The sequence below is a fragment of the Triticum urartu genome, chromosome 5A (genome assembly GCF_056163025.1).
Source record: "Triticum urartu cultivar PI428250 chromosome 5A, HENAU_Tu73, whole genome shotgun sequence".
Taxonomy (NCBI): Eukaryota; Viridiplantae; Streptophyta; class Magnoliopsida; order Poales; family Poaceae; genus Triticum; species Triticum urartu.
This window is the reverse complement of record NC_141877.1, coordinates 13,514,240-13,526,294: the sequence shown is the minus strand read 5'-3', so window position 1 is coordinate 13,526,294 and position 12,055 is coordinate 13,514,240. Positions and strand designations below refer to the sequence as shown.

Here is a 12,055-nt window from a genome sequence, read left to right as displayed (position 1 = left end):
GTCTAGCACCAAGGCAGCCGATCCTCCGTGCCGGATACTAGTCGGGTGATCCCTGCGATCAAAAGTGATCGGGCAGGCCGACCAAGGGTTGAACTTGGGGGTGATGGGCTCCACGGCGTATATGTCTCGGGGTGCGCGCTAGCGCCTCCTCTTCGGTATGTGAGTTGCGTAAATCATGTTCACTGTTTTGACCTCTGGTGGGAATTTTTTCTGTCCCCCAGTGTTCGGCTGGCGAGGCTCATCCTCGTCTTCGCTTGGTGTCTCCCTCCCCTTGTGTTCGACGTTTAGCTTGCCGGCCTGCTTGAAGACCCAGCATTCTCTGTTGGTGTGATTTGCAGGTTTGTCGAAGGTGCCATGAATCTAACATAATCTGTCTAGAATCTTGTTTAGGCTGGACGGTCCATCTTTGCTGCCTTTAAATGGCTTTTTCCGTTGACCGGGTCGAGAGCCCCTGAATCCGACGTTTACCGCCGTGTTTTCTGGGCTGTCTTCGTTGTTTCGACGCTTGCTTTTATTGCGTCGCGGTTTCCCGTTGCCATCCCTGACTTCGGATGTGTCTGGGTTGCTGGTGCCGCTACGGGCCAGCCAACTGTCTTCGCTGGCGCAAAAGCGGGTCATAAGGCTTGTTAGGGCTGTCATTATCCACGGTTTTTCCTGGCCGGGGTGTCTGGTGAGCCATTCATCCCGGACACTATGCTTGAAAGCCGCTAAGGCTTCGGCATCCGAGCAGTCGATGATTTGATTCTTCTTCGTGAGAAATATGTTCCAAAGCTTTCGGGCTGACTCTCCGGGCTGTTGAATTATGTGACTTAAATCGTCTGCGTCCAGAGGTCGGACATAGGTCCCTTGAAAATTGGCCCTAGAAGCATCCTCAAGCTCTTCCCAGCTTCCAATTGAGTTTTCGGGGAGGCTTTTCAGCCAGTGCTGAGCTGGTCCTTTCAACTTGAGGGGCAGGTATTTGATGGCGTGGAGATCATCTCCGCGAGCCATGTGGATTTGAAGGCTAAGTCCTCAATCCAGACCCCAAGGTCTGTCATTCGGTCGTATGCTCTATGTTCACGGGTTTGAATCCCTCTGGAAATTCATGGTCCAGCACCTCACCGGTGAAGCATAGGGGGTGCACGGAACCCTTGTATTTGGATGTGTCATGGCATCCTTCGGACGGTTGTAGCGTTTGGTTTTGATTCCGAGCTGTTATTCGATCAGTATAGTCGTTTGGACGGCCATGATTCTATGCCGGAGTGCGCTTCCTAGATCCGTAGATGGACCTGGTCATACCGGCTTTTTTGTGCAGGTCTTCACGTAAATCGTGTGCTGACTTGTGTGCGATGTCGTTAGCCGCCCTGTCGCGGCCACGGGCTGGTCGATCCGGCTGATCGGCCGTTTTATTTTTCGGCTGAATGGGCTCTAAAGCCTCGTCGTCGAATTCAGGCAGCAACTTGCGCTTTGGATAGCCCTTTGTCTGGCGACTGCCGCCGTACTTTTCTTCAGTGTCAAGCACTTTGTTCCATCTGCTGTTGAACGTATTCTGCGCGGCCTTAAGCCTTTGCTTCTGCATCTTCAGGCTCCTCACGGTGATGATAAGCCTTCTATGGAGGTTCTCTTGTTCCAAGTGCCTTTCCGGGATGATGTGTGCATCGTCGTCCAGACTGTTCTCCTCTCCGGAGACAGGTTGATGAGCTTTACCCTCGGTGTCGCCATGATCGGACAGCGGCTCTGTACTATGTTCGCCGTCCGCTGGCTCATCCTGCTCCATCGTTGGGTCCATGTGGTCGTCGTTTCCTTTGGAGTGGACCAGAGTATTATTCTTTCTTGAGCTGTTATCGCTGTTTTTGCTGAGGCGGGATTTGGAGCGGCACCTACGTTGTCGCTTTGGTTGCTTCTCAAGGGGACTATCCTTCGCAGCATCCTCCCGTTCCTCGTCGTTGTTTTCTTGGGGTGTATCCACCATGTATATATCGTGTGATGAAGTGGCTATCAGCTCCCTGTGGGTGGTGGTTCCTGTTTCTCTCCTACATCGTCGTCCATACCGCCGATGTCTTTAGAGTCGAAATCAAGCATGTCGGTTAAGTCGTCGACAATGGCTATTAAGTGGGTGGTGGGTGGGGAACGAATTCCTTCGTCGTCCGCTTCCCACTCGAGCCAGACATAGTTCGGCCGAGGGTCTCCTGACAAGGAGAGAGACCTCAATGAATCTAGCACATCGCCCAAGGGCGAGTGCTGAAAAATATCCGCGGAGGTAAACTCCATGATCGGTGCCCAATCAGATTGGATAGGCACGGACGCAGGCGGTTCGGAGCCTATGGCCGGGGACGAATCCAAGGGTCCAGTAACACGGGTCTCATAGGAGGTGAAGTCAGTATTCGGCTCTATCTCCGCTGAGTGTGCGGCCTCCGTGGCGGGGTCCATCCACCCGTCCTCGGATGGCATGATCTGCTCTGGATTGAGGGCCGGAGTAACCGCAGGTGCGATCTCCCGAACACCGTCCGATGGCAGAGCTAAGTCATGCTCGTCGTGACTGTGCGGTGCGCCTGACATGACCTGATGGCCAGGGGCATAGCTATCGATCTACTCTAGATGGCCAAGCGAGTTGGCCCGTAGTACGAAGCTGCCGAATACGAAGATCTGTCTGGGGAGAAAAACCTCACCCTGGATCGCATCGTTGCCGATGATCGAAGGAGCCATCAAGCCTTTATCGTGATGGCACAGTGGAACTCTCAATGAAAGCACCAATGTCGGTGTCAAAACCGGCGGATCTCGGGTAGGGGGTCCCGAACTGTGCATCTAAGGCTGATGGTAACAGGAGGCGGGGGACACAATGTTTACCCAGGTTTGGGACCTCTCGATGGAGGTAATACCCTACTTCATGCTTGATTGATCTTGATGATATGAGTATTACAAGAGTTGATCTACCACGAGATCGTAGAGGCTAAACCCTAGAAGCTAGCCATGATTCTGATTGTTGTTGTCCTACGGCCTAAACCCTCCGGTTTATATAGACACCGGAGGGGGCTAGGCTTACACAGAGTCGGTTACAGAGAAGGAGATCTACATATCTGAATTGCCAAGCTAGCCTTCCACGCAAAGGAGAGTCCCACCCGGACACGGGACGAAGCCTTCAATCTTGTATCTTCATAGTCCAACAGTCCGGCCAAAGTATATAGTCCGGCTGTCCGAGGACCCCTTAATCCAGGACTCCCTCAGTCCTCCTCCTAGTAGGAGTAGGACTCCCCTCTTTCCCACTCCTACTAGGAGGGGGAAAGGAAGGGGGAGAAGGAGAAGGAAAGGGGGGCGTCGCCCCCCCCCCCTTCCTAGTCCAATTCGGACCAGAGGGGGAGGGGCGCGCGGCCTGCCCTGGCCGACCCCTCTCTCTCTGTCCACTAGGGCCCAACAAGGCCCATTAACCCCCGGGGGGTTCCGGTAACCCCTCCGGCACTCCGGTAAAATCCCAATTTCACCCGGAACTCTTCCGATGTCCAAATGTAGGCTTCCCATATATCAATCTTTATGTCTCGACCATTTCGAGACTCCTCGTCATGTCCGTGATCATATCCAGGACTCTAAACTACCTTCAGTACATCAAAACATATAAACCCATAATACCGATCATCACAGAACTTCAAGTGTGCGGACCCTACGGGTTCGAGAACTATGTAGACATGACTGAGACACGTCTCCGGTTAATAACCAATAGCGGAACCTGGATTCTCATATTGGTTCCTACATATTCTACAAAGATCTTTATCGGTCAAACCGCATAACAACATACGTTGTTCCCTTTGTCATCGGTATGTTACTTGCCCGAGATTCGATCGTCGGTATCTCAATACCTAGCTCAATCTCGTTACCGGCAAGTCTCTTTACTCGTTCTGCAATGCATCATCCCACAACTAGCTCATTAGTTGCGTTGCTTGCAAGGCTTATAGTGATGTGCATTACCGAGAGGGCCCAGAGATACCTCTCCGATAATCGGAGTGACAAATCATATTCTTGATCTATGCCAACTCAACAAGTACCATCGGATACACCTGTAGAGCACCTTTATAATCACCCAGTTACGTTGTGACGTTTGGTAGAACACAAAGTGTTCCTCCGGTAATCGGGAGTTGCATAATCTCATAGTCATAGGAACATGTATAAGTCATGAAGAAAGCAATAGCAGTAAACTAAAACGATCAAGTGCTAAGCTAACAAAATGGGTCAAGTCAATCACATTATTCTCTAATGATGTGATCCCGTTAATCAAATGACAACTCATGTCTATGGTTAGGAAACATAACCATCATTGATTCAACGAGCTAGTCAAGTAGAGGCATACTAGTGACAATCTGTTTGTCTATGTATTCACACATGTATTATGTTTCCGGTTAATACAATTCTAGCATGAATAATAAACATTTATCATGATATGAGGAAATAAATAATAACTTTATTATTGCCTCTAGGGCATATTTCCTCCAGTCTCCCACTTGCACTAGAGTCAATAATCTAGATTACACAGTAATGATTCTAACATCCATGGAGTCTTGGTGCTGATCATGTTTTGCTCGTGGAAGAGGCTTAGTCAACGGGTCTGCAACATTCAGATCCGTATGTATCTTGCATATCTCTATGTCTCCCACCAGGACTTGATACCGGATGGAATTGAAGCATCTCTTGATGTGCTTGGTTCTCTTGTGAAATCTGGATTCATTTGCCAAGGAAATTGCACCAGTATTGTCACAAAAGATTTTCATTGGACCCGATGCACTAGGTATGACACCTAGATCGGATATGAACTCCTTCATCCAGACTCCTTCATTTGTTGCTTCCGAAGCAGCTATGTACTCCGCTTCACACGTAGATCCCGCCACGATGCTTTGTTTAGAACTGCTCCAACTAACAGCTCCACCGTTCAATATAAATACGTATCCGGTTTGCAATTTAGAATCGTCCGGATTAGTGTCAAAGCTTGCATCGACGTAACCATTTACAACGAGCTCTTTGTCACCTCCATAAACGAGAAACATATCCTTAGTCCTTTTCAGGTATTTCAGGATGTGTTCTTGACCGTTGTCCAGTGATCCACTCCTGGATTACTTTGGTACCTCCCTGCTAAACTAATAGCAAGCCACACATCAGGTCTGGTACACAGCATTGCATACATGATAGAGCCTATGGCTGAAGCATAGGGAACACTTTCCATTTTATCTCTATCTTCTGCAGTGGTCGGGCATTGAGTCTTACTCAACTTCACAACTTGTAACACAGGAAAAAACCCTTTCTTTGACTGATCCATTTTGAACTTCTTCAAAACTGTATCAAGGTATGTGCTTTGTGAAACTCAAATTAAGCGTCTTGATCTATCTCTATAGATCTTGATGCCCAATATATAAGCAGTTTCTCCGAGGTCTTTCATTAAAAAACTTTTATTCAAGTATCCTTTTATGCTATCTAGAAATTCTATGTCATTTCCAGTCAGCAATATGTCATCCACATATAATATTAGAAATGCTACAAAGCTCCCACTCACTTTCTTGTAAATACAGGCTTCTCCAAAAGTCTGTATAAAACCATATGCTTTGATCACACTATCAAAACATTTATTCCAACTCCGAGAGGCTTGCACCATTCCATAAATCGATCGCTGGAGCTTGCACACTTTGTTAGCTCCCTTTGGATCAACAAAACCTTCTGGTTGCATCATATACAACTCTTCTTCCAGAAATCCATTCAGGAATGCATTTTTGACATCCATTTGCGAAATTTCATGATCATAAAATGCGGCAATTTCTAACATGATTCGGACAGACTTAAGCATCGCTACGGGTGAGAAAGTCTCATCGTAGTCAACTCCTTGAACTTGTCAAAAACCTTTCGCAACAAGTCGAGCTTTGTAGACAGTAACATTACCATCAGCGTCAGTCTTCTTCTTGAAGATCCATTTATTCTCGATGGCTTGCCGATCATCGGGCAAGTCAACCAAAGTCCATACTTTGTTCTCATACATGGATCCCATCTCAGATTTCATGGCCTCAAGCCATTTTGCGGAATCTAGGCTCACCATTGCTTCTTCATAGTTCGTAGGTTCATCATGGTCAAGTAACATGACTTCCAGAATAGGATTACCATACCACTCTGGTGCGGATCTTACTTTGGTTGACCTACGAGGTTCGGTAGTAACTTGATCTGAAGTTTCATGATCATCATCATTAGCTTCCTCACTAATTGGTGTAGGTGTCACAGGAACCGGTTTCTGTGATGAACTACTTTCCAATAAGGGAGCAGGTACAGTTACCTCAGCAAGTTCTACATTCCTCCCACTCACTTCTTTTGAGAGAAACTCCTTCTCTAAAAAGGATCCATTCTTAGCAACGAATGTCTTGCCTTCGGATCTGTGATAGAAGGTGTACCCAACAGTCTCCTTTGGGTATCCTATGAAGACACATTTCTCCGATTTGGGTTCGAGCTTATCAGGTTGAAGCTTTTTCACATAAGCATCGCAGCCCCAAACTTTAAGAAACGACAACTTTGGTTCTTGCCAAACCACAGTTCATAAGGCGTCATCTCAACGGATTTCGATGGTGCCCTATTTAATGCGAATGCAGCTGTCTCTAAAGCATAACCCCAAAACGATAGCGATAAATCAGTAATAGACATCATAGATTGCACCATATCTAGTAAATTATGATTATGACGTTCGGACACACCATTACGCTGTGGTGTTCCGGGTGGTGTGAGTTGCGAAACTATTCCGCATTGTTTCAAATGTAGACCAAACTCGTAACTCAAATATTCTCCTCCACGATCAGATCGTACAAACTTTATTTTCTTGTTACGATGATTTTCCACTTCACTCTGAAATTCTTTGAACTTTTCAAATGTTTCAGACTTATGTTTCATTAAGTAGATATACCCATATCTGCTCAAATCATCTGTGAAGGTGAGAAAATAATGATACCCGCCGCGAGCCTCAATATTCATCGGACCACATACATCAGTATGTATGATTTCCAATAAATCTGTTGCTTGCTCCATTGTTCCGGAGAATGGCGTTTTAGTCATCTTGCCCATGAGGCATGGTTCGCAAGTACCAAGTGATTCATAATCAAGTGATTCCAGAAGTCCATCAGTATGGAGTTTCTTCATGCGCTTTACACCAATATGACCCAAACGGCAGTGCCACAAATAAGTTGCACTATCATTATCAACTCTGCATATTTTGGCTTCAACATTATGAATATGTCTATCACTACTATCGAGATTCAACACAAATAGACCACTCTTCAAGGGTGCATGACCATAAAAGATATTACTCATATAAATAGAACAACCATTATTCTCAGATTTAAATGAATAACCGTCTCGCATCAAACAAGATCCATATATAATGTTCATGCTTAATGCTGGCACCAAATAACAATTATTCAGGTCTAAAACTAATCCCAAAGGTAGATGTAGAGGTAGCGTGCCGACGGCGATCACATTGACTTTGGAGCCATTTCCCACGCGCATCATCACCTCGTCCTTAGCCAGTCTTCGCTTAATCCGTAGTCCCTGTTTCGAGTTGCAAATATTAGCAACAGAACCAGTATCAAATACCCAGGTGCTACTGCGAGCTCTAGTAAGGTACACGTCAATAACATGTATATCACATATACCTTTGTTCACCTTGCCGTCCTTCTTATCCGCCAAATACTTGGGGCAGTTCTGCTTCCAGTGACCAGTCCCTTTGTAGTAGAAGCACTCAGTATCAGGCTTAGGTCCAGACTTGGGTTTCTTCTCTTGAGTAGCAACTTGTTTGCCATTCATCTTGAAGTTCCATTTATTCTTCCCTTTACCCTTTTTCTTGAAACTGGTGGTCTTGTTGACCATCAACACTTGATGCTCCTTCTTGATTTCTACCTCCTCAGCTTTTAGCATTGCGAAGAGCTCGGGAATCGTCTTATCCATCCCTTGCACATTATAGTTCATCACGAAGCTCTTGTAGCTTGGTGGCAGTGATTGAAGAACTCTGTCAATGAAACTATCAACAGGAAGATTAACTCCCAGTTGAGTCAAGTGGTTATGGTACCCAGACATTCTGAGTATATGTTCACTCACAGAACTATTCTCCTCCATATTGCAGCTGTAGAACTTATTGGAGACTTCATATCTCTCAATCCGGGCATTTGCTTGAAATATTAACTTCAACTCGTGGAACATCTCATATGCTCCATGATGTTTAAAACGTCGTTGAAGTCCCGGTTCTAAGCCGTAAAGCATGGCACACTGAACTATCGAGTAGTCATCGGCTTTACTCTGCCAGACGTTCTTAACGTCATCAGCAGCGTCTGTAACAGGCCTGGCACCTAGCGGTGCTTCCAGGACATAATTCTTCTGTGCAGCAATGAGGATAATCCTCAAGTTACGGACCCAGTCCGTGTAATTGCTACCATCATCTTTCAACTTTGCTTTCTCAAGGAATGCATTAAAATTCAATGGAACAACAGCACAGGCCATCTATCTACAATAACATAGACAAGAAAAATACTATCAGGTACTAAGTTCATGATAAATTTAAGTTCAATTAATCATATTACTTAAGAACTTCCACTTAGATAGACATCCCTCTAATCATCTAAGTGATCACGTGATCCATATCAACTAAACCATAACCGATCATCACGTGAGATGGAGTAGTTTTCAATGGTGAACATATATATTGATCATATCTACTATATGATTCACGCTCGACCTTTCGGTCTCAGTGTTCTGAGGCCATATCTGCATATGCTAGGCTCGTCAAGTTTAACCCGAGTATTCTGCATGTGCAAAACTATCTTACACCCGTTATAGATGAACGTTGAGCTTATCACACCCGATCATCATGTGGTGTCTCGCCACGAAGAACTTTGGCAATGGTGCATACTCAGGGAGAACACTTTTACCTTGAAATTTAGTGAGAGATCATCTTATAATGCTACCGTCAAACAAAGCAAAATAAGATGCATAAAGGATAAACATCACATGCAATCAATATAAGTGATATGATATGGCCATCATCATCTTGTGCCTTTGATCACCATCTCCAAAGCACCGTCATGATCACCATCTCACCGGCGCGACGCCTTGATCTCCATCATAGCATCGTTGTCGTCTCGCCATCTATTGCTTCTACGACTATCGCTACCGCTTAGTGATATAGTAAAGCAATTACAGGGCGATTACATTGCATACAATAAAGCGACAACCATATGGCTCCTGCCAGTTGCCGATAACTCCGTTACAAAACATGATCATCTCATACAATAAATATAGCATCATATCTTGACCATATCACATCACAACATGCCCTGGAAAAACAAGTTAGACATCCTCTACTTTGTTGTTGCAAGTTTTACGTGGCTGCTACGGGCTGAGCAAGAACCGTTCTTACCTACGCATCAAAACCACAATGATAGTTCGTCGAGTTAGTGTTGTTTTAACCTTCACAAGGACCGGGCGTAGCCACACTCGGTTCAACTAAAGTTGGAGAAACTGACACCCGCCAGCCACCTATGTGCAAAGCACATCGGTAGAACCAGTCTCGCGTAAGCGCACGCGTAATGTCGGTCCGGGCCGCTTCATCCAACAATACCGCCGAACCAAAGTATGGCATGCTAGTAAGCAGTATGACTAGTATCGCCCACAACTCACTTGTGTTCTACTCATGCGTATAACATCTACGCATAAACCAGGCTCGGATGCCACTGTTGGGGAACGTAGTAATTTCAAAAAAAATTCCTACGCACATGCAAGATCATGGTAATGCATAGCAACAAGAGGGGAGAGTGTCGTCCACGTACCCTCGTAGACCGTTAAGCGGAAGTGTTATGACAACGCGGTTGATGTAGTCATACGTCTTCACGATCGACCGATCCTCAGTACCGAACGTACGACACCTCCGTGTTCAGCACACGTTCAGCTCGGTGATGTCCCGCGAACTCACGATTCAGTAGAGCTCGAAGGAGAGTTTCGTCAGCACGATGGCATGGTGAAGATGTTGATGAAGCTACGTCACAGGGCTTCGCCTAAGCACCTCTACAGTATGACCGAGGTGGATTATGGTGGAGGGGGGCACCGCACACGGCTGGGAGAGATCAATGATCAACTTGTGTGTTCTAGGGTGCCCCCTGCCCCCGTATATAAAGGAGCAAGGGGGAGGCCGGCCGGCCCTGTAGGGCGCACCAGGAGGAGGAGTCCTCCTAGTAGGAGTAGGACTCCCCTCTTTCCTACTCCTACTAGGAGGGGGAAAGGAAGGGGAAGAAGGAGAAGGAAAGGGGCCCCACTTCCTAGTCCAATTCGGACCAGAGGGGGAGGGGGCGCGCGGCCTGCCCTGGCCGGCCCCTCTCTCTTTCCACTAGGGCCCAACAAGGCCCATTAACCCCCGGGGGGTTCCGGTAACCCCTCCAGCACTCCGGTAAAATCCCGATTTCACCCGGAACTCTTCCTATGTCCAAATGTAGGCTTCCAATATATCAATCTTTATGTCTCGACCATTTCAAGACTCCTCGTCATGTCCGTGATCATATCCGGCACTCCGAACTACCTTCGGTGCATCAAAACATATAAACTCATAATACCGATCGTCACAGAACTTTAAGTGTGCGACCCTACGGGTTCGAGAACTATGTAGACATGACCGAGACATGTCTCTGATCAATAACCAATAGCGGAACATGGATGCTCATATTGGTTCCTACATATTCTACGAAGATCTTTATCGGTCAAACCGCATAACAACATACGTTGTTCCCTTTGTCATCGGTATGTTACTTGCCCGAGATTCGATCATTGGTATCTCAATACCTAGCTCAATCTGGTTACCGGCAAGTCTCTTTACTCGTTCTGCAATGCATCATCCCGCAACTAGCTCATTAGTTGCATTGCTTGCAAGGCTTATAGTGATGTGCATTACCGAGAGGGCCCAGAGATACCTCTCCGATAATCAGAGTGACAAATCCTATTCTTGATCTATGCCAACTCAACAAGTACCATCGGAGACACCTGTAGAGCACCTTTATAATCACCTAGTTACGTTGTGATGTTTGGTAGCACACAAAGTGTTCCTCCAGTAATCGGGAGTTGCGTAATCTCATAGTCATAGGAACATGTATAAGTCATGAAGAAAGCAATAGCAGTAAATTAAAACGATCAAGTGCTAAGCTAACAAAATGGGTCAAGTCAATCACATCATTCCCTAATGATGTGATCTGGTTAATCAAATGACAACTCATGTCTATGGTTAGGAAACATAACCATCATTGATTCAACGAGCTAGTCAAGTAGAGGCATACTAGTGACAATCTGTTTGTCTATGTATTCACACATGTATTATGTTTCCGGTTAATACAATTCTAGCATGAATAATAAATATTTATGATGATATGAGGAAGTAAATAATAACTTTATTATTGCCTCTAGGGCATATTTCCTTCATGATCGACTTCAACGCAAAGGGTGGAGCAACAGCTATTTTTGCCAACTATGCCGAATGAACCTGGAGAGTGCAGAACATTTGTTCTGGGAATGCAGCTTCACAAAGGCTGTCTGGACCAACTTGGCAACTTGGCAGCACTGCCAGGCGTGTCAACCAGCAACTTGGAGCCACAAGATCAGTTCACTGGAAAGGGTGGCAACCATGGTAGAAGCAACGCAGTTGGCATTCAGGAAAGGATTAAAATCGCTAGCCATGCTAGCTCTCTTGGAAGTTTGTCAAGCAAGAAACAATTGCACCTTCAGAAACAATGAAGCTGATGCAAGAGAGATACTCAACGCGATCCGGCAAAATCTTAGCCTCTGGCAACAGTGTGGCTTCCAATCCATTCAGAGCCCCTTCGGGGACCCGCCATGAGTAGTTGGCCTAGGGCTGTGCCTTTGGCACTTTACTTTTTCTTTCTTCTTCTTACTTCCTTGTGTTGGAAATATGCCCGAGAGGAAATAATAAAATGGTTATTATTATATTTCTTTGTTCATGATAATTGTCTATTGTTCATGCTATAATTGTGTTATCCGGAAATCGTAATACATGTGTGAATACATAGACCACAACACG

General features: G+C 45.9%; 1 pseudogene; it reads left to right on the top strand.

Moving 5' to 3' along the window:
• LOC147967485 (uncharacterized) overlaps positions 1-11,854 on the top strand; it is a 68,688-nt pseudogene extending 56,834 nt beyond the window's left edge.
• The last annotated feature ends 201 nt before the right edge of the window (positions 11,855-12,055 follow it).